This window comes from Dendropsophus ebraccatus, chromosome 1 (genome assembly GCF_027789765.1).
Source record: "Dendropsophus ebraccatus isolate aDenEbr1 chromosome 1, aDenEbr1.pat, whole genome shotgun sequence".
Lineage (NCBI taxonomy): Eukaryota > Metazoa > Chordata > Amphibia > Anura > Hylidae > Dendropsophus > Dendropsophus ebraccatus.
In genome coordinates, this window is record NC_091454.1 from 146,450,050 (window position 1) to 146,474,670 (window position 24,621).

At 41.6% G+C, this 24,621-nt stretch overlaps 1 long non-coding RNA gene across 1 annotated transcript in view; it reads right to left on the reverse strand.

Annotated features, from left to right (window-relative positions):
- LOC138778298 (uncharacterized) overlaps nucleotides 1–23,988 on the reverse strand; it is a 51,817-nt gene extending 27,829 nt beyond the window's left edge. The window contains exons 1-2 of the long non-coding RNA XR_011360887.1: nucleotides 23,899–23,988; nucleotides 15,980–16,028 (exon numbers count right to left, since the gene is read on the reverse strand). This is a non-coding gene — a long non-coding RNA (uncharacterized lncRNA). The remainder of the gene's footprint in view (nucleotides 1–15,979; nucleotides 16,029–23,898) is intronic.
- Nucleotides 23,989–24,621: the final 633 nt, after the last annotated feature.

Genomic DNA, 24,621 nt, shown 5'->3' on the forward strand with positions numbered 1-24,621 from the left:
GACACAGAAGCCATACAGTGGTGCCTTGGATTACGAGCATAATTTGTTCCGGGACCGTGCTTGTAATCCAAATCCACTCTTAAACCAAAGCAAATTTTCCCATAAGAAATCATTCAAATGCAAACAATTGGTTCAACACCCCAAAAATAATGATTTATTATTCTGAATAACATGTAAAATAAATGAAACAAACATTCAGAAACAGCAGAATCTGTGATATTATAAGTTACTGTACAGTAATGGAGAGGATGGAAAACACAAGGGCTGACAGAGACTGCAGGGAGCATGAAGGAATGAGCAGGACATATGTGGGCACATACATGCAGCACTCTATGTCCAGGGAGAGAGGGGTTACAGCTATGAAGAGATTACCTCCACAGTCCTGTCCCCTGATGCAAGCCCCAGCCTGAAGTTGATCTGTTATGATTTGGAAGGTGAGGGAGACTTCCTGGGTCAGAGTACAGGGTTGTAGACCCCGCTATGCAGGCCATGCCCCTCCTCCATGCGCGCTCCCACCCAGTACAGGGAGCTCTTAAACCAAAGCAATGCTCCTAAACCAAGTCACAATTTTGAAAAACTGGGAGCTCTTAAACCAAAACGCTCTTAAACCAAGTTACTCTTAAACCAAGGTACCACTGTACTTACATTGTTTTGTGCAGCTGATTTGGAGATATCCTCCTGAATAACATGAACAATAAGCTTCACTCCTGTGGCTATCCGATTGGACCCCCCTCTATCTGACTGCTGGAGGTCTCTTACTTTGCTTCCGGGAGTCAGCTTGGCAATCAGTGTATAGAGTCTGCTACAGGCAGACTCTATGCAATGATCACATATAAGGGTGCGTTTACACAGGCAGATTTATCTGACAGATTTTGAAAGCCAAAGCCAGGAGTGGATTTGAAAAGAGGAGAAATCTCAGTCTTTCCTTTATGACCCATTCCATGTTTATGGTCTGTTCCTGGCTTTGGCTTCAAAAATCTGTTAGATAAATCTGCCTGTGTAAACGCACCATAACACTGATCAATGCTATGCTATGTCATGTAATCAAATGTAAAAATGTTAAAGTCCTCTAGGAGGACTTATAAAGTGTAAAATAAAAATCTTAATTTTTTTTAAAATGACATAGCCCCTCCCCCAATAAAAATTGAAATAACCCGAGCTTTCCCATTTTATAAATAAAGCATATAGAAATAATAAAACAAATAAACATAATATATACCGTAGCATGTGTAATTGTCCAATCTATTAAAATAAAATAATATTGTTTCTGCACAGTGAATGGCGTAAACAAAAAGCAGTAAAAAAAAAAAAAAAAAAGGCGGGATTAATGATTTTTTACATTTTATATAAAAAAAAATAATAAAAAGTGATCAATATGTCCAATTTACACAAATAGGTTATTACTAAAAATTTTAGATCCTGGTGCAAAAAATGACTTCCCATACAGCCCCGTAGGTAAAAAAAAAAATACTGTTAAAAAAATAGTAAAAGATTACAAAAGCTATATAAACTTCACATCTCTGTATTCAGACTGACCTATAGAATAAAGATATCAAGTTTTACCGTAAAGTGCATTGCGTAAACATGGAAATGTATTTTTTTTAATTATTCCCTTTTTACTTTCCTGTGTCGCGCCCGCTCTTTTCAAAAGAGCCAACGCGAGACAGGAAACTCCCGTCATGCAGAGCAGCAGCAAAGCTGAGCGCCGCCATCTTGATGACGTCATTTGCGTTTAACCGCTGGAACGCAAGTGACTAAATCAAGATGGCGGCGCCGGCCTTGCTGCACCGAACAAGAGGATTGGGTAAAGTAAAAGATACAGACTGCAAAGGCAGTCTGTATCTTCATAAATAGACAAAATGAAGATACAGACTGCCTTTGCAGTCTGTATCTTATATTTTACCTAATCCTGACGTCACTTGCGTTCCAGCGGTGTGTTCCAACGTGACGTCATCAAGATGGCAGCGGCCGGCATTACTGTACTGAAGAAAAGGACAGTGAGTTTTAGGTGATTGGTTCCCTTTAAAGAGAACCTATCACGCCGAAATTCCCCCCATTAATCACGCAGCACGCTTCCCAAACATCCCCCTGTACCCTCTGTCCCCTCCTTTATTACCCCGCAATCTTACATTTGTGAAGTCCCGCGCCGTATGCTAATCAGCCCCAAGTAGTCACGGTGGGCTGAACTAGTCATGGTCCTGGGCGTAGTTATCCGGGTCCTGGGGCGGCCTCCAGCGCTGTAATCATGCCCAGAGGGGCGTGATTCAAAGACCTGAGCTCCGCCAACGTCATCTTTGGCTTGCGTTCCACGGCGGCGGCGCTTGCATTCCACGGCGGCGGCGCACCGACGTCTTCCGCATGCTGCACACGTGCAGTACTTCAGCATCTTCTCCCGCTGTATTGTGCATGCGCGGCGTGCGAAAGACGCAACGTGCCGCCATCGTGGAGCGCAAGCCAGAGATGACGTTGGCGGAGCTCAGGTCTTTGAATCATGCCCCTCTGTGATGTTAGATGTTATGCTTATCTGCATATGGTGTCCTCCTGCCATGTCTCAGGGTACCCAGCTGACCGCAGCCAACACTGCAGATGAACTCATCTCTGCAGTGACAGCCCACTCAACCAATCACTGACTGTGGCGCTTTTCCATCTCAGTCAGTGATTGGCTGAGTTTGTTGTCACTGTAGAGAAAGGTAAGTCTGCAGAAGAGATGGTGGCTGACGTCAGCGGGGGACCCAGAACTAGGGATGAGCGAACCGAACTGTAACGAACCAGATTTGTTATGAACTTTACAAAAATCACAGAATAAACCAGGATACAAGGGATTATTACTCCTATAATTCCTCGTATCCTGGTTTTCTGTGAAAATCAAGATGTGTGACGTCACCCCTGTTAGGGTGAGACCTTTAATTAGTCTTCTCAGATATACCTGGGTGCTGCCTAATCAAAAATGTAATGTGACAGCTGTCTGTGAGTATCAACCCAGACACATGAAAGCAACTTCAGTGTTCAAGCTGATTTAATTTATTAAGTGAAAATCTCAGTTTATATTTTTACAATAAAGCTTTAAAAAAAAATAATAGGAGAACCCCTTTTAGCCGCAACCAAAAAAGTTAAAAAAAAAAAAACTGTAAAAAAAAAAAAGTCCCATCACTGTCCCAGAGAAAGAAAAAAAGTCCCATCAGCTGTTCCATCACTGCACAGTTGTGTAGAAAAATGTTGGCGACTCATTGGGATTCTTGGTGTCCAAGACCGTGCACCCCAGTGCTAATGTCTGGTCCTTTAATTATGGGCAAGGGCAGTACATGTCTGTTACTGCCCATTGGGTCAACATCCTCCCAGAAGACCATCAGAAAGTTAGCCCATTCTTGCCACTGTCACCTCCCCGGTGCTTTAGGGGGCCAGTTTGCACAAGTTCTGCCTCCACCACCTTGCAACCATCCACCGCTTTGACTGCAGTCCAACCTGCCCCGGTGTCTTACCAACGATGTCAGGCCCTGCGCTCTCAGGATGTCCTCCATTTTGTGAGCCTGGGTCAATGGAGCCACAGTGGGCAGGAGCTCCTTCAGACCATCAGGTAGGAGATATATGAATGGCTGACCCAAGGTCAACTAACGGTGGGAAGTGTTGTAGCCGACAATGGGAGGAACATTGACTCTGCAGTGCAGCAGGGAGGGCTGAGTCATACACCTTGTATGGCACATGTGATAAACCTCACAGTGCACAGGTTTCTTCGAACATGTCCTGCCAATTGTTGATCCCTTTTGAGGATGTGACTCTGTGAGCAGGCATGACTATGGGATCAATGACATTATCCCACTCGTCCGTGTTCTGGAAAGTGCGATGAACAACATCATCAGCGAGGATTTCCAAGCCATTACTCCAAGGCTGAACATCCTCCTCCTCCGTCAATAGTCTGTTCTCAACCATACTGGCCTGGGTGCAATCATGTGGTGCCACCTCCTCCAATAGTCTCTTCTCAACCATATTGGCCTGGGTGCAATCAAGTGCTGCTGCCTCCTCCTCCGTCAATTGTCTGTTCTCAACCATACTAGGTCTAATACAGTACTATTACTGCTGCTAGTTCCACTGTCAAATGTCTGTTTTCCACCCTACTGGGTCCAAGGAACTTTGTGTCCTATGTCCCTTGTAATCACTTACACCTTGGCTAATTTTTTTTCACTATTTTTGCACTTTGTTTTTTTCCACTTTTTTCATTGTAATAGCAACTGCAACTAAACAAAACTATACCCTATCAGACTCCCACTATTGTAGCTGTAATTATTCAGCCGTTATAGCAAAGTTCGTTTTAGGTTCGGTTCGAACTAATCCGAACTTCACAAAAGTTCGCCGGATCGAACCAAACAGAACTTTTCAAAAGTTTGCTCATTCCTACCCCAAATGATGGCAGGAGCATAATAGTGCCAACTTCCTCCTGACACATTATTTGACATTCTGAACTTTGGAGTTCATTTCTGAACCAAGCAGGGGAGGCTGCCCGATTGATAGCTGATCGTCCGGGCAGCCCATAGGATACAGCAGCGTCTGCTGCCGATGCTCCTATTCAACGGAGCAACGGCAGCAGATCGCTGCTATATCAGTCGCTTGTTTTTCAACATGTTGAAAAACAAGCGACTGCAACGATCAGCCGACATGAACGATGTTGGCTGATCATTGCACTCTATTCCACTGAAGATTATCGTCTGTAGCGGCCGATATCGGCCGAATACGGACGATAATCGTTCCGTGGAATAGGGCCTTATTAGTTTATGTATCCTTGTAGTAGACATGTACTGCATTGATCTATATGAGCAATCAAGGTATTACTCATATAAGACCCCTAAAGGGACTACAAAAGTGTACTTAAATTTCATTTCATTTCAATTTAATTTCATGATGAAACCACAATGGCTAGATTCCATCCACTCAGCTAAAACAGAAAGTTAGAGCTGAAGCCTTCATAGAAGAAATGTGAAAAATACCAACCTTAGTATCCATGTTATTTTATCCTACACGCATTTCTAGCCCCTTTCTCATTCCTGCTTTGTTGACTAGATGTTTTCTTCTTGTTCCCTTTATTGCTTTACTTATTTCTCAGTAAGAGTACATTACCTTCTGGACTGTTTATTCACGGAAACTATTCAGCAGGTTTGCAGATTTATTATGTTACAACGCTCAGGGACATAATCTATTGACTTAATTGTTCGAGCAAAACCATGGTTCTTTTTAGATGTCATGCGACTGCCAAATACAGTGGGAAATTTAGAACAGAAACTGTAAATACAATTACACTTAAAATGAAAACCAAGTGCTGGAACCCAGCCTCTTCTCACAGTCAGTGAGTCTATACAGTATGTCTTCATCCTGTGTCTTACAAAAACTAGAAATGTGAACTCCTTCAACCATGTGGGTCAATTGCTCTGCTGAAAAGTTGTCAGTTTTGGCCAGCGGCCAAGGAGCCCACACATCAGGAAGCCGCACACTTATGAAAACATGGCTTTATATAATATTATAGAAGCAGTGAGAAGCCTGGATTATCTACAGCATAATACCACAGAATACAGATAAATTGTTAAATAGGTAACAATAACAAAAAACACGCCTGAATAAAAGATAAACATCAGCCTGGATGTGACCATTATCCATAGGAGAAGGCCAGAGTCAATCGTGGGCTGCCTCAGATCTCATGTAGATGGGTCATATCATGTAACAAGATCATAATTTACTTTAATGCACCCCGCTGATGGTTTAAATGCTTATATAAATAATTACATTAACTTAAAGGGGTAGCCACTTAGTTCAGTGTACAGTATAAGCTGGGTTCACACACTGTATACTTCAGGCAGTATTTGGTCCTCAAGTCAGGTCCTCATAGCAACCAAAACCAGGAGTGGATTGAAAACACAGAAAGGCTCTGTTCACACAATGTTGAAATTGAGTGGATGGCCGTCATATAACGGTAAATAACTGCCATTATTTCAATATAACAGCCGTTGTTTTAAAATAACAGCAAAAATTTGCCATTAAATGACGGCCATCCACTCAATTACAACATTATGTGAACATAGCCTTTCTGTGTTTTCAATCCACTCCTGGTTTTGGTTGCTATACAGCCTCACAAATACAGCCTCAAATATACATAGTGTGAACCCAGCCTAAGGCTGCGTTTATACTAGGTATATTTCAGTCAGTATTGTGGTCCTCATATTGCAACCAAAACCAGGAGTGGATTAAAAACACAGAAAGGATCTGTTCACACAATGTTGAAATTGAGTAGATGGCCGCCATTTAACAGTAAATAACGGCCATTATTTCAATATAACAGCCGTTGTTTTAAAATAACAGCAAATATTTGCCATTAAATGGCGGCCATCCACTCAATTTCAACATTGTGTGAACAGATCCTTTCTCTGTTTTTAATCCACTCCTGGTTTTGGTTGCAATACTGACTGAAATATACTGACTAAAATATACATATACTGACTGAAATATACGTAGTGTGAACGCAGCCTTAGTAAGTGTACTCACTGTATATACTGACAGCAGCTCCCTGTGTACCTCATAGAGCTAAAATCAGACCCCCCTCCTCCAGGCTGTGCTGTCCTGCTCTGTGGTGTTTCTTCCATAAGATGGCCAACATAGAGGAGCATGTGACCATGCCCCCCCCCCCTGTCCACCACTGAAACTGTACATTTCTATGGTGGACACTTGGGGGCGGGGCATGGTCACATCCTCCTCCATATCGGCCATCTTATGGACAGACACCCCACAGAGCAGGACAGCACAGCCTGGAGGAAGGGAGTCTGATTTTAGCTCTATGAGGTACACAGAGAGCTGCTGTCAGTATATACAGTGAGTACACTTACTAATACTGTACTCTGAGAAATTTTACTATAAAGTGGCCAAGCCTTTTAAAGTACCTAACTCAAAATTTTACCCTGTTAAATCCCCACCCATAATCTAAGCTTGCTTGTAATAAGTTTCTATTACCTGAATTGGGCAATTTGTCTGCAGCACATCCTGAGTCACACCCTGAAGCTGCTCCTCTGTCCTTCCCCTCCATTCTGAGACCTAAGTCACATGATCTTTCTCTTCTATTGCCAGGCAAGCTGTAACACCTCACCCCTAACCCCACCCATCACTGACATCACACCAATCAGTGGGAGCATGAAAACAACAGCCTCCAGAGCAGTACAGGGGAAATTAAAGAGTTGTTTCATCTCTCTCTATTTAATCTATTTATGCAGGTGGATATGTGGCCCAGGGTACGCTTGGCTATCACTGTCAAAAGTTAAATAATTACCTCTGTCTGGCAGTGAGAGAATAGCAGCAGTGCCAGCAAACAACATTGCTAGTTGCCCAGCAGTGAGGGAAAGCTTCTGTGTGTGAGGTAGAAACAGTGACAGAGGAAGCCAGATTTGTGTGAAAACAGCAGCCAGATATATATAGGCAGGCACCACACAAAATAAATCCAGAGTGCTAGTCCTATCCAGACCCCCAAAAAACATACATGTGACACAACAAAGAAATGGTATGTAAAAACAAGGTCTACGCCTCCATAATGTAATCAATATCCTTTATTTAAATCAAATCAAAGACAAAAAGAGTTAAAAACCATTTAAAAACACAAATGTTCCTGCCACATGCCAAGATAAAGCACAATGAAAAACTGGTTCACCCCATATAATGATATAGAGATAGCAGAAATCAAGATATGTAAAAATAGTGCAAAATACAAAATGTATGTAATTTATCTGACCCTATCATTAAGTGCCACAAAGTGCAAGTGCATATGATGTGAAAAATTAGAACAAACAAAATCCTGAAACAGAAATAAAAAAACCTACAACAAACGTTAAAGGGGTTTACCACTTTATAGTAGAATTTCCCAGTGTACAGTATTAGTAAGTGTACTCACTGTATATACTGACAGCAGCTCCCTGTGTACCTCATAGAGCTAATATCAGACTCCCCTCCTCCAGGCTGTGCTGTCCTGCTCTGTGGTGTTTCTGTCCATAAAATGGCTGACATAGGCACATACAGGCTCAGTGGTGGACACTGGGGGGCGGGGCCTGGTCTCATGCTCCTCCATGTCAGCCACCTCATGGAAAGAAACACCACAGAGCAGGACAGCACAGCCTGGAGGAGGAGAGTCTGATATTAGCTCTATGAGGTACACAGGGAGCTGCTGTCAGTATATACAGTGAGTACAGTTACTAATACTGTACACTGAGAAATTTTACTATAAAGTGGCCAACCCCTTTAATAAGTGCAAAAGAAAAAATACAGTAGTAATCATGAAGAAATCACAAATGCTGTTTCATGGACGGACCAGGCAGATTAACCTCACGCGTTCCGTTACTAGGACTTTATCAGGGGTAAATGCCTTGTGTCATGGTAGTAGTATATATAGTACATATAAAGTCTTAATCCAATCAAAACATGGATACACTACCCACTATTCTATACACAGAACGGTTCCACATTCCTGTCGGCCACATCTCACATAAGACCTGGGAAACAACTGCACCATAACAACCTGTTAGGTCGCCTCTCTAGCACCCACAGCCCGCACAGCTCTGGGAGTCGGGTCGTGACATCACCATTTTATCCAGGAAGTGAAGCCTTGATGCAGTAGTACTGTAAGTGCAGGGAAAAAAGCACTTTATTAGCATTTCCCGTAATAAATGTATATTGGTAATTTGTATAACTTTTGGGGGACAATACAATACTTTAATGAAAATTTAGCTGGACTTCTCCTTTAACTTTATGAGGTGTGCTATAGAGAGGATACACTTAAGGGCACTCCCCCCCTCCCCAATTCCCTCAGAATCTAAAAGAACTTACAATACCCCACACAGCCATAACTTGGCTGTGGCTGTGCATAACAGACAGATTGATAGATATTTTGTTTACACTGTAAGGGCCCTATTACACGGGACGATTATTGTGCAAAAAATCGTTCGTATTTAAACGATAATCGTTCTGTGTAATTGCAGGCAACAATCGAAAAATCGTTCGTATGTCATTAATCGTTGATTTAGATCTGAACCTAAAACTATTGTTAACCGTTCGCTAATCGTTCACTGTAATTCCACATTCATTCGCTCAAATTCCGCATTTTTTTACTAATCGTTCAGTGTAATTGCCCATTGTTTTGCTGGGATCAGAAGGAATAAACGATCACAGTAACAATCGCAATAACGATCGTAGTAATGATCGTAACTAACTATTATCGTTCTGTGTAATATGGTGAACGATTTCAGGTTAACAATAAACAATCTCGTTTGCAATAGTTTATCGTTAGTCGTTAATCGTTAAAAATCGTTCCATTTAATAGGACCCTAAGGGTAGCTTCACATGTACCGTATCGCAGCTCATTTCTGCTGCGTATCCGCAGCAGATTTGACTAAATGAATGAACACAGCATCAAATCTGCACCATCAAATCTGCTGGGCCAGTGCCCAGGAATAGACCAGCGATGTGCGCGGGAATCGGGTTGCGGTTCTGGAAAAGGACTGCGGCACCAGAATCCATGTGCCGGTGCCAGTCTATTGATATAAAAAGGGCTTTATCACTAAAATGAGTGATGATATAATACTAGCACATGGTCCTAGTTCCAATCGGCAGTGATCCAATTTACTGAAATGGCGGTGTTATACAGTTCTCTGCATAGTCATCTTTGTGCCATGAAAAAGGGCATCTCCATGCCCATTAATTCTCTTAACTAGCAGGGGTCCCAGAAGTCAGATTCGTACAGTCAAAATGTTATGGCCTATTCTAGCACTACGCCAGGCTAGTGCATACTAAAGCAAAAGCATCAACCCTAATGAACATATTATAATATGAGCAATGGATAAATGTTATTTTGATTTGCTTCTTTTAATAAGGTTTGTTAAATATCATAGATAGTTGAATATAATTATGGGCTATATATATATAAAGGCTGGGACTATAATTTAAAAAATTAGCAAAACTAACAAAATGTGGCAACATGTACAATAGGGTAACTATGTTTCTTACTGCCATAGTGCTGTGCAGGAGAAATGTATATATACGTTTCTGCTGTGAAGGGTTTTAATGTGTACAGAGCTGCTTCAATGTGATTAGCCCCACACACATTAGTGGCCATGGAGCCACAAAGAATGGCAGGCAGCTGCAAGATCATATCTGGCAGATTATCTGCCAAAGATTTGAAGCCAAAGCCAGGAACAGACTATAAACAGAGATCAGGTCATAAAGGGAAGACTGAGATTTCTCCTCTTTCAAAATACATTCCTGGCTTTGGCTTCAAATCTTTGGCAGATAATCTGTCAGATAATCGTTCTGTGTAAATGGACCCTTAAATGCCACAATCTACAGCAAATGCAGCAATCACAGCATTTAAAGGGGCTATCCGGAGTTACAAAAACATTTACACTTTTGCACCACTCTTGTCTCCAGTTGAGGTGTGGTTTGTAATTAAGCTCCATTTACTTCAATGAAACTGAGTTTTAAAACCCCACCCAAACTGGAGACAAGAGTGGGGCAAAAGTGGCCATGTTTTTGTAGTGCTGGATAACCCATTTAAAGAAATAAGTGATAGGATAAGTAGCTGTCACTGACTGATCAGAACCCCCGTAGCATGACTATGGGGGTCCCGTTCTCTTTCCCTGACAGGTGGAGCAGAGATACTTATCTCCATCCTGTTAGATCAGTGCTTCTCAATTCCAGTCCTCAGGCCTCACCAACAGGTCATGTTTTGAGGATATCCCATACAAAGGACACCTGTGATAATACCTGATGCACTGAGTATAATTATCTCCCCTGTGACATACTAAGGAAATCCTCAAAACATGACCTGTTGGTGAGGCCTGAGGTCTGGAATTGAGAAGCACTGTGTTAGATCAGTGATCTTCTCATAGAGTCTGCCCTCAGGCAGAGCTCCAATAATAGTGATCAATGCTATGCAATGGCATAGAATCAATCAGTATATGCAATCTAATGATTGCTTATATAAGTTCCCTCAGTTACTGATATGAAAGAAAATACAAATCAAAAAAATAAACATATTTGGTATCACAACTTGCAGAATTATCCCATCTAGTAAGCATTGACAGTATTATTCCTGCAAAGTGAACAGCATGAAAAGAAAAAAAAAACACCAGGAATTCTGATTTTTTTTAATTATTATTATATATTAAGAAAATAATTAATATAAAGCAATAAAATTTCTTTCACACCAACAACAGTAAATTGAAAAAATGTTCAGCAGCACTAGAAAAACATATATGTGCGGGTGCACGTCTCACCAAACCGGACCCAGGTTCGTATAGAATATCCAAAGAGAAGATGGAGACCGCACTTCCAAAGAAGAATTCACACTTTATTCACACCAGATGCAACGTTTCGGCTCAATGTGCAGCCTTTCTCAAGCAGTGATACAAAATGCTCCAAGAGCTCAGTATATATACATGTGTACATGATTGTGGTTCATCAAACAATTAATTCATAGAGACATAAGTAAAGTAAAATAAAAGTGATCTAGTATCATGTGAAATTCAAAAATCAAAATGATAAACAGGTCTTTTCACTTTGCCTGTTTATCATTTTGATTTTTGAATTTCACATGATACTAGATCACTTTTATTTTACTTTACTTATGTCTCTATGAATTAATTGTTTGATGAACCACAATCATGTACACATGTATATATACTGAGCTCTTGGAGCATTTTGTATCACTGCTTGAGAAAGGCTGCACATTGAGCCGAAACGTTGCATCTGGTGTGAATAAAGTGTGAATTCTTCTTTGGAAGTGCGGTCTCCATCTTCTCTTTGGATTTTCACACCAACAAGATACCAATAAAAATGATAGATCATGATGCAAAAAATGATGCCCCTAACCAACCCTGTATGTGGAAAAAGAAAAGTGTTATGGCTTTTAGAAGGCAAGGAGGAACACTGCTTCAGTGTGACCTGGACATCTTTACATCAGTGACCTTTTGTCATGAAGGAGTTAAAGAGAAACATTACCTCCTCAACACCACAACGGGGGCTTCTTTACTAGCCAGTGAATACTCTACTCTGTAAGAACTTCAAAACTGGTGTCTACTGATGGGCAACATTTTTGAAAGATATTCTGACGTGGCTAATAATCTCCAATCATATTTTAATGCTCTTTAATGTGCTGACCATCAACCTGCAGAGACACTACCTCCAATAGCTGCCACCAGAGAGCTCTCTTTCCTCCGGAGAAGAAATACCTTGCACATATTTGTGCTCAGTTGGATTTCACTGGCGGATTTCAGAGGTAAGTCACAGCCAGATGAGTCTACTAGCTTTCACCGCCTTTTCCTCCACTGATAACACATACATGCCAAAAACTGGTATATACACTTACCGGCCACTTTATTAGGTACACCATGCTAGTAACGGGTGGTCTTCTGCTGCTGTAGCCCATCTGCCTCAAAGGTCGACGTACTGTGCGTTCAGAGATGCTCTTCTGCCTACCTTGGTTGTAACGGTTGGCTATTTGAGTCACTGTTGCCTTTCTATCAGCTTGAACCAGTCTGCCCATTCTCCTCTGACCTCTGGCATCAACAAGGCATTTCCGCCCACAGAACTGCCGCTCACTGGATGTTTTTTCTTTTTCGGACCATTCTCTGTAAACACTAGAGATGGTTGTGCGTGAAAATCCCAGTAGATCAGCAGTTTCTGAAATACTCAGACCAGCCTTTCTGGCACCAACAACCATGCCACGTTCAAAGGCACTCAAATTGCCTTTCTTCCCCATACTGATGCTCGGTTTGAACTGCAGGAGATTGTCTTGACCATGTCTACATGCCTAAATGCACTGAGTTGCCGCCATGTGATTGGCTGATTAGAAATGAAGTGGTAACGTGCAGTTGGACAGGTGTACCTAATAAAGTGGCCGGTGAGTGTATATTGTGTGCTATACTTATTTTATATATTCTACACCTAATTTTTTCAGCTTTGTTTTAATAAAAATTTCAATTTGACACTATTTTTTAGGATCTCTGCTTACTGACAGTGTTTACATCCATAGAGTCACAATTTGTATAGTCCGAGCCTGAACTCCAGGCTTATATAACATAGTCTGCAGCACATTATAATAAGGCTGGGTTCACACTACGTTTTTGCAAAACGTGAAAAAACTGATCCGTTAAACGGATTGTAAAAACGTAGTGTGAACCCAGCCTAAGTAACACACAAAAAGTAAAATGGTAAATAAAAGCAAATGAACAAACGATTACCAAAAAGGAGAGATCTCACTGCCCATAAGATATTACAATTGTGCAACAGCTTACAATACAATTGAAACAGTGACACCAAAAGTGTAGATACCCAGGGGGCAAGGGGGGTAGCTGGTCTCAGGCCCCCATCCTTGGGCCCTCATGGTTGTGCAGCATTCTCAGCTGCAGGGCCCTGTCAGGAATCTAGGACACATGTCCCAGATTCCCAGGCAAACATAGCGGTCAACTGTGTGTGCGTTCTTAAGACACACACACAATTGGAAGGACAGAGGCTGCTGTGCGACGGAGTAAAGAGGATCAAAGTGGCATGTCATGAGGACATAGAGGAGCTGCAGGGGAGAGATAAGTATATTTATTTTTATTTTCCATTCTTTCCAGCCTGCTTTTAATACAAGTGATCGGAGCAGGACCTGTCCGCTCAGCCAATCGCTGGCCACAGCAGAGTCAAGTCGTGGCCAGTTATTGACTAAGCAGGCAAGTCCTGCTCTGACCTCTTATCCTGGAACCAGGAAAAACAGAGGAACAGTGGGGAACCAGAAAAAAGAGGCCACAACAAAAGCTGCAGGAGAACTGCAGGGTAGGCAAGTATTATTAATACTATTTTTATTTTTTTCACTTGCCCTTGTTATACAGCAATGATTTTACTTTTAATAAAATAAATGGCAAAATGTTTCATTACTAAGTGATTTAAGGCCCGTTTCACTATGCCATACTATAACATATGCCTGTCATAAAGAGGAGTCCCCTGCTTATCATTAAAAAAAAAGCAAAAAAAAAAAACATGATTTGCATTTCTTCCATTTCATTGGGATAGATTGTATTGATTTTTACAGCTCTGTATATCATACTCAGCTTTAGTAAGACAGTACTATTCTCTGTTCTTGAAAGCCAAAAATATCATTGCAGAGCTTGATAAAGGCTTTCCTGGGAAATATCTGTGTGCTGCTTTCCAATGTGTCCGTCCTGCAATGATAAGGTCCTTGCGTGTCAAGCAGTGAGTTGTGTCACTGCCCCTATCACATAGCATGCTGCAGTGTCATTTTAAAAGGTGCGTGTGTATGTGTGCGTTCTGAGGATAATAGTATCCTTGTCAACAGGATATTATTTAATCTTATTGCCTGTAAAATGTATCCACCCTAGTCTTTTGATTTACAGCTTCTTCTTCATTGTGTCTGTAAGGTTCCTTCTTAACCCTTTAATTAACTACTACGCTAGTCTTGACCATCCGCCTATCAAATATCAAGGACATAGTTTGTATGTTATACAAGAAATAACAGATTTGCACTTGATGTTACTTCTATTAAAAAAAATCTCCAGTCGTCCAGTATTTATCAGCTGCTGTATGTCCTGCAGGAAAAAAAATTGTGAACTAACCCTTTAACAGCTGAGACTGGTGGAGTGCTCTAATAATGTGGATGGACATTTAACTTGGGCTTGTCTAATGGTCTGTTTACACAGATTGTGATATTTTTGAAGCCAAAGCCAGGAACAGACTATAAACAGGGAAAAAGTCATAAAGGAAAGACTGAGTGTTGGCCCAGTTCATCCTTTCATGGCAGCTGTTAACCCTATGACAGAGATATTTAAAAAAAAAAAAATTCAAAAAGACACCATAGCACTCCTATTAGTCTCTACCAGACTCACAGCATGTAAAAGAGTCTCTCAATAAATAGGGATGAAACAAAGTTACCAATCCTGTAGTCCAGCAGGATAAAGTCCATGTAAAAATATACAAAAGGTAACAGCATCCAGACGTTGTAAAGTGCAAAAAATAAAGTGCTTTATTCCATCATGGCAGTAACATAGCAGCAACGTTTCGACCTATAGGCTTGAGAAAGACCCCATAGGTCGAAACGTTGCTGCTATGTTACTGCCATGATGGAATAAAGCACTTTATTTTTTGCACTTTACAACGCCTGGATGCTGTTACCTTTTGTATATATATATATATAGAGAGATATTTTTTTTAGCAGAACAATGCACTATGTCAAAAGAGTCGTATAGCCATGCAATGGTTCCAAAACCATAGAAGCAAGTTTTCCGTGCTTAGCTAGTCTTTAAAGCAGAGTATATTTCTGTGGAGCACCACTAGAATAGGCTGTCTGCATCGGGAAATATTCCTGCAAAACAATCAAGTCTTAACACTTGAGGGCCAGTTCACAGTGAACAAGATTGTCGGAAATCCTCAGCGGAGATTTCTGCTGCGGAATCCCGCCACCCTCAGTGTGCTGCTGTAAGTGAATGAAGAGGGAGCGGACGAGCGCGCGCCGTCTTCATTCACTTACAGCAGCACACAGAGCGGCGGGATTCCGCGGCGGAAATCTCTGTCACGGAATTCAACTGATCTTGCTCTGTGTGAACTAGCCCTTAGGCTGCGTTTACACAGAGAAATTTATCTGACATTATTAAAGCCAAAGCCAGGAATGAATTTGAAGGGAGGAGAACTCTAAGGCTTTCCTTTATAATGTGTTCTCTGTTTATAGTCCATTCCTGGCTTTTGCTTCAAAAATCTGTCAGATAAATCTCTCTGTGTAAACGCACCATTAGTGGAATCTATGGCACAATGAAGTGTTGTAGTTCCAAAGGAGCTCCAACCATCTACTAGATGGATTTCTCTAACAATATAGGCATTCAGTTTATATAAAATGTATTTATCTTTTAAGCCATGTATAAAATGATTCTGGTAGTTAACACACATGGTAATAATTGAAACTTTACTCACACACCATTTAAAGGGTCCTCAGGTTACAAACAATTTGAGTTCCTTGAGTTGATCTAGAAGAAAAATGCATAAGGATAATTGCAAGCAGCACAAGCTTATACGTCCAAACATACTGAATATTTTTGCCTCATTGTAGATAAGTGGTGATCTGAAGCTTGAAATGGATCAAACATGGCTGTTCTGTAGTAGCAAATAGTCAAAAGACTCAACTAGCCACATTTACAGCAGGATTACATTTGGCTAATCCATTCCATGCATCTGAAAAAATGTACTTATAATGCACCAGCAAGGATACCCCCAGGCAAAGATGTGAAAGCAGACTGGGGTTTAAAGGTGGCTGTGCAAGCTCTTTAGAAGAAGCAAGAAATGGTCAATATTAAGAATGCTAGATATTGTGGTCAGCCAAGGAAAACTGGTGCGGCAGATCATAGACACATCATACTTACTTCCCTTTGAAATCAGAAGTCCAGCAGTGCCATCAGCTCAGTACTAGGGGAAGCCAGTGTGTCCCAGTTACACACAGCTACTGTTTAGGTAGGGTTCAATATCTTGGCACCCTGTCACAATCAGGTGTTGATGTATGTGAGCACGTAGTTTCCTGCTCTTATACAAGTTTTTACTCAAAAGCATGGCGTATATGTTATCAAAGTAGCTCTTGTATGTTTCAGCCACTGCCGAAATAACTAAAAAAAAGTGTGTTTTATTCATGTTTAAAACATGTCAGTGCCACTGGCCTGCTCCGCTATGTAATGTTTCTCCTTCTCCCCCCAGCCTTCCTGATTGACAAGCCCTTCTGCAATTACCATGAATGCGTTGTGTATTACAATGGCATATATAGTGTGTTTTGTGTTATTTATAGATTGTATAGACATAGCTGTATAGTGATCTTGACAGATTCCCAAGCAGTTTAAGGCTATGTTCACACAACGTGAACATCCGGCCATTCCGTGACCCCGGCCGGGTCAAGGAATGGCCAGTCTCTGCCCGGACCATTGCGGTCGGTACTTAAGTACCGGCTGGATGATCTGTCCAGCCGCAGAGCTCTGATGTGGGTGCATCAGCGCGGGCCCATATCAGAGCTTCCCCCTGCACACTATGGAGCGAGCGGCCGGAGCTGCTCGCTTCATAGTGTGAACTGACAGGGTTTCCTACGGCCGCAATTCATTGAATTGTGGCCGCAGAAAACTAACATGTCAGTTATTTGCAGGGCCGCACGCAACTAAACGCATCAGTTTGCAGCAGGTCCTGTATGTGTGGATGCATCCTTGAATTAAAAAGTATAGAAATGTCTGTAAAATTTTCCTAGACTGAACCACAAGTGTCCCTCTTTGTTCATCCAAAAAGTATACGTTCAGTAGTGGTGCACACATACTGCCATTGTAACACACAGCATGGGAAAGCACGGCCGGGGCTCATTGTATGGTATGATGCAGAAGGAGGGGCAACACAGGGCAGGCTAGTGGCACTGACACACCTTCTTGGCACCTAAAGCACAAACAATACACAAAAATCTTAATATTGCAGCAGCAGCCATAGGTACTTTTGCAATATATGCGCCATGTAACTTCTGGGGGTGAATTTGAGTTTTGAACATTATATTTCCTAAAATGACAGCATAAAATCTGCAGCGTGAAATCCACAGCATACTAAGTAGATGTGCAGCCACCTAAAACCTTTGCACAGTACTGCACATAACAAGGTACATTCATAATCAAGTGCAATTCTAAACAAACGTACAAAGTAATTTTTCAATGCAAACCACTGTCTAAGATTTTACTGGAGTAAAAGTTTACAAGATAAAATAATGTATACTCTACGGAAAACGCAGTTACATGGTCATATACTGCATCTTTATATCATTGTGTTTATAAAGTGTTTACATATATCGTATAACTGTGCTTGTATCGAAATACCTTCTCACCTAAAGGGGTTTTCTCCTGTTAATATTTATGGCATATCCACATACCCTAAAATCAATAATCACCAATAACAAATCACATCCATGTGTTTATATGATGGCATCATCTCAGAGCAGATCAATATACATGTACATAGCACTTGAATGGTAAACAAAGAATGAGCAGAGATTTAAATGAATAAATGAGAAGTTGAACCTTTCTAACAAAATGGATGCACATTGGACAGACTTTCTACAATATATTCTTCATTATGGAATCTTAAATTCATCTGCATGCCCCCTTTTTAGATAGAGCTGCAAAAAGGCCAAGGAGGAGAGAAAAACGCCAAAGGCTATGTTCACACAACGTTTTTTCAGCTCAGTTTAACCCCTTAACGACATCGGGCGTAAATTTACGCCCTCGCAGCCTGGTACTTAACGAACCAGGGCGTAAATTTACGCCCGATGTTTACCCGACCGCTGCACGTAAACACGCGGCGATCGGGTAATGATGACAGCAGACGACCATAGCTTGTCGGCACGGGGGGTGATTAACCCCCCCCCCCCGTGCTGCCGATCGCCGCTATTGGCTGATCAATTCAGATCATTCAATAGCGGCGATCTACAGCTTTCCGGGTCATCGGTGAAAAAAATGGCGGTCGGTGCTGTCCGAGGACGGCACCGACCGCCATTACTGATAAAAGTAATGGTGGCCCGGTGCCACGGTCCCGATCGCCGTGATCAGCCGTCCGGGACTGACCGGCCGATCACGGCAATATAAGTGCCCCAAAGGTGTAAAATACCTGCTCTGGACCGCTCAGCTAGGTAGCTGAGGGGTCCAGAGCAGGTATTTGGGCCATACTCACCGAATCCGGGGTCCCGATCGGAGTCTTCCGGGTCTGCGGCGTCCTCTTCTCGCGTCGTCCTCTTCGGCTATTTCCGGCGCTCCCATTCGGCTTTTTTCGGGTCCCTCGTCGTCTAACTTCGTCTTTTTCCGGAATACTGCCCCCTATTATACACTTCACACGTCCGAAAATAATGATCATGTTCATTATTTTGACGTCCGCGGCAAAAACGTCCGTTATTCAATACACTGTGTGCATTGGACGTTTGTCTTCCCCTAAACTTCAATGCATTGCCATTGCATACACTGTGTGCATTGCAATGCCTTTATAACATTTTTGACGTTGTATGAACATACCCAAACAGTAAAATGATGGACGTCATTTTCTCTTTTCAAAAACAGAGCGAAAGAAACTTTGTGGAAACATAGCTTATACCTTGAAAAGTCCAGTCAGTATTTCAGTCAGATAAAACCATATTTTATATTTATAGTCAATAAAATTGACAGAAACAATTATGCAAACTAATATCAACAGCATCAGTTTAGAATAGTTGCAAAAATATAGAAAAAGTAGCATAAACCAATGGATGATATCTCAGGAGTTAACACTGTTGCCCTGCAATGTTAAACTTGAATGTGAACTTGTGTGGAGTATTTTTATGTTTGTGTGTGTTTTTCCTAGGTACTCGTTTCCACCCACATTCCTACAACATAAAACATACACACATGAAATTTAGATTGTGAACCACAATAGGGGTACGGACTAAGGCTACTATAACACGGAACGATAATCGGCCGTATTGGCCCAATTTAGCCGATTATCGTTCCGTGTAATAAATGCAACGATAAGCCGATGACAACGATCATCGGCTGATCGTTGATATAGGTTAGAACCTATTTTTGTCGGGCGCCGACCGCGCACCGCTGCATGTAATAGCGGTGCACGGGTGGCGACTAACGATATACATTACCCATCCACGTTCCAGGGCTGCTCCTGCCGTCTGCTTCTCCCGGGGTCCCGCGCGCGCTCTAGCTTCACAACGGCCTGTCAGCTGATAGGCCGCTCAGCCAATCACAGGCCACGGTGGTCCCGGCCTGTGATTGGCTGAGCAGCCCATCAGCTGACAGGCCGCTGTGAAGCTAGAGCGCGCGCGGGACCCGGGGAGAAGCGGACGGCAGGAGCAGCCCTGGAACGTGGATGGGTAATGTATGCCAGTTTAGCAAGGGCTGCAAGGACATCGGTAACGATGTCCTTGCAGCTCTTGTTAAACGATTATCTGGCCGTGTAATAGCCCCAGTAAACGAGCACCAATCTAGCAGATCGGCGCTCGTTTACAGGTATTATCGGGCCCCCATCGGCCCGTGTAATACCACCCTAAGGAATCTGTGTACATCGCTGCCAAATAAGGTGGTGCTATAATAAAACAAATGTGTCCAGTGTCTGCAGTTTGCTGCCATTTAAATGATGACTAGTATATGCTGAGTAAACATACTATGAACTGTAAGGGAAATTTCACAATTGACATATTTGCAACAGATTATTTGCAACTAAGGGCTCTATTAAACAGAGCGATAATCTGCAGAATCAGGGCAATTCAGTAGATTATTGCTCTGTGTACTAAAGACAATAATCAGTTGCAGAGGCAAACATCAGCTGCAGGACAACGGGGAAGAGTAGGTACGTATAAAATTTATTTTTCATGTAAAATTAAGGGCTGCACGGACATCGCTATGGATGTCTGTGCAGCCCTTGCTGCAAGATAATCGAGCCATGTGTAGGCTTGGTGAGTGAGCGCCAATCTAGCAGATCAGCACTTACACTGCAGGGTCTGGCTGTGAGTGGATGGAAAATCTGCAGCACAACTTGACTTGTGGTTCAGATATTAAAGGGAAACTGAAAGCAGGTTAGATGACTAACCTGCTGTTAGGCTCCCATAGCGCATAGAACGCTGAAAATGAATTAAATTTTCTTATCCTCAGTGCCATTTTAGCTAAATCCTAACTTAAGAACGGGGCCAATTTTCATTTTTGCACTTTTGGTTTTTCCTCTTTGTGTTTAAAAGGCCATATCGCTTGCACTTTTTCACCTACAGACCCACACGAGCCCTTCTGCAACACTGTACTTCACAATGATACACAGACAATACTTACACTGTATTGGGGGGGTTGGTCATGTTTATATAACTTTTATTTAATCTCTATTAGACAAAAAGAAAAGAAAAACTTTTTCAAATTGCTCTAGTACCATCCTTATATCTCTTTTATTTTTTGGTCTGTGTGAGATGTCATTTTTTGCACCATGATTTGTAGTTTCTATCGGTAGTTTACTTTCATATCTGCGACTTTTTGATAACTTTTTATTACAATTTTTCAGGATTTGATGTGACCAAAAATTGAAAATTTTGTACTTTTGTACACATTTACCGTATGAGATTAGGAATGTGATCATTTAATAGTTCTGGTGATTCCCCACGTGGCAATCGCAGGCATGTTCATTTATTTATTTTTATTCATAAAATAGGGAAAAGGGCGTGATGTAAACTTTTATTATGGGATGGGAGTTTTTTATTAATGATTTTTTTTTTCAGTAATTTGTAGTCAGAGATCAGTGCAGTATATATGTACTGCAATGATCTATGAGATCAGTGCTCGATTACTATGGGCTGCTGGAGCCCATAATAATCAAGTGCCAAGCTGGGGGTCAGTGTCAGTGTGGTGCTAACTGCTGGCCCAGCAGAGTGTGTGTGTGGGGGGGGGGGAGGGGAACTCTGTGCACTATGGGAACATAATAGCAGGTTATTGTCTTCAAACCTGCTGTTGGTTTTCCTTAAAATCTACAACATTAAATTAAATTGGTACGCTGGATCCATTGTGGATTTATTGACGAATCTCCCCATTGACTTTATTAAGAAAGTCAAAATCCACAATAAATCTACAGGCAGATTGCTGTTAATTTAATTTAAATTAAAATACATTAAATTTTTTATAACTAATAAATGTTTACTTTTTTTAACAAATAAAAATGATCATTTTACTTGCTAGTTTTAGTCTTCAGCACAAAATGCACAAAAATATGTGACACTTAATTTAAAGGGGTACTTCAGGCAAACCTAAATAGGTTGGCCACTTTATAGTAAAATAGTTCACTGAACAGTATTAGTAAGTGTACTGACTGCACTTACTGACAGCAGCTCCCTGTGTACCTCATAGAGCTAATATCAGACTCCCCTTCTCCAGGCTTTGCTGCCCTGCTCTGTGGTGATTCTGTCCATAAGATGGCCGACATGGAGAAGCATGTGAACGTCCCCAGTGTCCACCACTAAACCTGTATGAAGAACACTGGGGGCAGGGCATGGTCACATGCTCCTCCATATCAGCCATCTTATGGATAGAATCCCCACAGAACAGGGTATTACAGCCTGGAGGAGGGGAGTCTGATATTAGCTCTATGAGGTACACAGGGAGCTGCTGTCAGTAAATGCAGTGAGTACACTTACAAAGGCTATGTTTACACACTGTAAGAGACCGGCCGTTCAGCGACACGCATCATCAGCTGCTCAGCCGCGATTGGCTGAGCACGGTTATGCTCAGCCAATCGCGGCTGAGTAGCTGATGATGCGGCAGAGGGCGTCCAGCACTAGGCACGGTTAGAGCGGTTCGGCCATCCGTCCAAAGATGACATCATTGGCACAAGATGGCGGACGGGGGTCGGCAAGAGGCAGGTATGTATAGAGCACTGAAAAAAAAGGAAAAAATTGGTCAGCTCTCCTAGGACACTGTTCACACTAGGCAGGAGCACGTTGCCATGGCTGAAATTGCAAACACACAAAAACACAGAAAAATGCAACAGCTCACCGCAACAGCAAGATACAGACCCACCATAGACATGAAAATAATTAAAAGCAGCCCCCCAACTGCCCAAAAAATTCCCACAAAAATAATGAGTCTCTTGGTTACTATTTGCAAACAGCGTAAACTGCCTCACCATGATAAGGTGGACTCATATCGAGGCAGACCCTACACTGTATGTACACTATGGCCTCTCCATGGCGTATAATACGCCTATGCTCTGGGCATGCAAGATCCGTCTAATACCTGCTGTATAGAGCACTACACTTCCGGGTCTGGTGTGGGTGGGGGGAAACACGGGGAAGGGGGCCATTCACTAACATAACATACATTACAAAGTTGTATAATGTTGTAATGTGTGTTATTTAGTGAATAATTGTTTAGCGCCGCACTACCCCTTTAAGGGTGCTTTATAAATTAATAATAAGTATGACTTGATTCTTATGTTACCAACACATCTTGCCCATACTGTTTTCTTGTCTTTGCCTAGAGTACCCTTATAAAGTCCATACTTTGCATATTTGTTGTATAAATTACTGCAAATGTGACACTAACATATGCAGAAATCCATGCACACAATACATAAACCAAATTCAGGCGTATAAACCAGATTCCCAGCCACAGAAATTTCTGCAACATGTCTTTGTGTAGTCATTTGCTGATTTTCTTAAGTTTCCGTGCTTTAATTTTTTTGTGGCGTGATGCTACAACATGTTTTACTTGTGATTTGGCTGGGCTCAAAAGAGAAAATGTGAAATATAGTAAAACAATGTGATCTAAAACATAATAGTAAAACATGTCCCTGGAATTATTTCTCATTGTGTGCAGTAAAATAACATCTAAATAGCAATGAGTGCAGTAGTAGTAATAGTAGCAAAAAGACAATAATAAACAATGACAAATTTGTAGAATTTGAAGTATACAAAAGATGTTGACACATTTAGTAAAGACTAAAATAAATATTAAGGACAACACTCTCTGACAAACCTGCTGGTTTATGCAACTGATCGGATCAGCTGCACAATAAATAAAGAATATAAAGCAGAAAAAAAAGTTGTGCTCCTAGTTTGTGTTATGAACATATTGTAGTTATTTTATACATAATTCCAGTATAAAACATGTATTCAGTATACCTATTTGTATATGCTGTATTTTAAACTGTAACAAACGACTTTTATTTACAACATGATTCAGTATTATTGTGAAAATTCTGTCAATAACGATAATAACTTTCCGGATTTCCATGGAGCTTTATTATTATCATTATTTAGAAGTGTAACAGCAATAAGCCCTAGTCAACATGGCATAATACAGTATACCTATGTCAATTTACCTCGATCCTTTTTATGGATTGCCATCATTTTAAAGTGATACTACACAGTAAAAAGCAGGACTCATAGCCGACACCACCACCGGGTTCCATACCACCTTAACAGTTAAGGTGGAGTTCGCTGTGCAAAAAGTTGTAATCTCCTCCTTTGCTGCACTGTCTCTTTAAGTCCGCCCATTGCGTGACTGACCCAGGAAAGTTTGGCAAGTTTTGTCCTGAGAGTTAAACCATCTCCCAGTCCCCTTGTCACGCAATGCCCCAAACAGTGTGACCTCTCCCCTCTCTCCCTGCCAGCACCTGGAGGGAGCCCTCTCCCATCCCCCATCTAATGCAATGCAGAGGCACAGCTGCCGGCACGGGGGCTTCCTATACACTCACACACATACACATATATTCAGAATAAAATACATCTATGTTACCTATTAGTAACAGAATCCCCCCACATCAGCTAGTACAACGCTACACAGTGTTCACAAGCAGACAAGGAGGCTGTAGAGTCAATGCAGACTCCAATAGGACTGAAAGAATTATAGCCATCATAGCCCCCCAGAATACACAATACCTTATGATGATCATGTATTCTACTACCACTTCTTATTTATTTATTGTTGCTATTATCATCACCATCATCTTCTTCTTCTTCTTCTTCTTCTTCTTCATATAATGGTGCACTGTTAAGGGGTGGCAATGGGTATCACATAAAGTCACAGAATTTGTCAATGAATA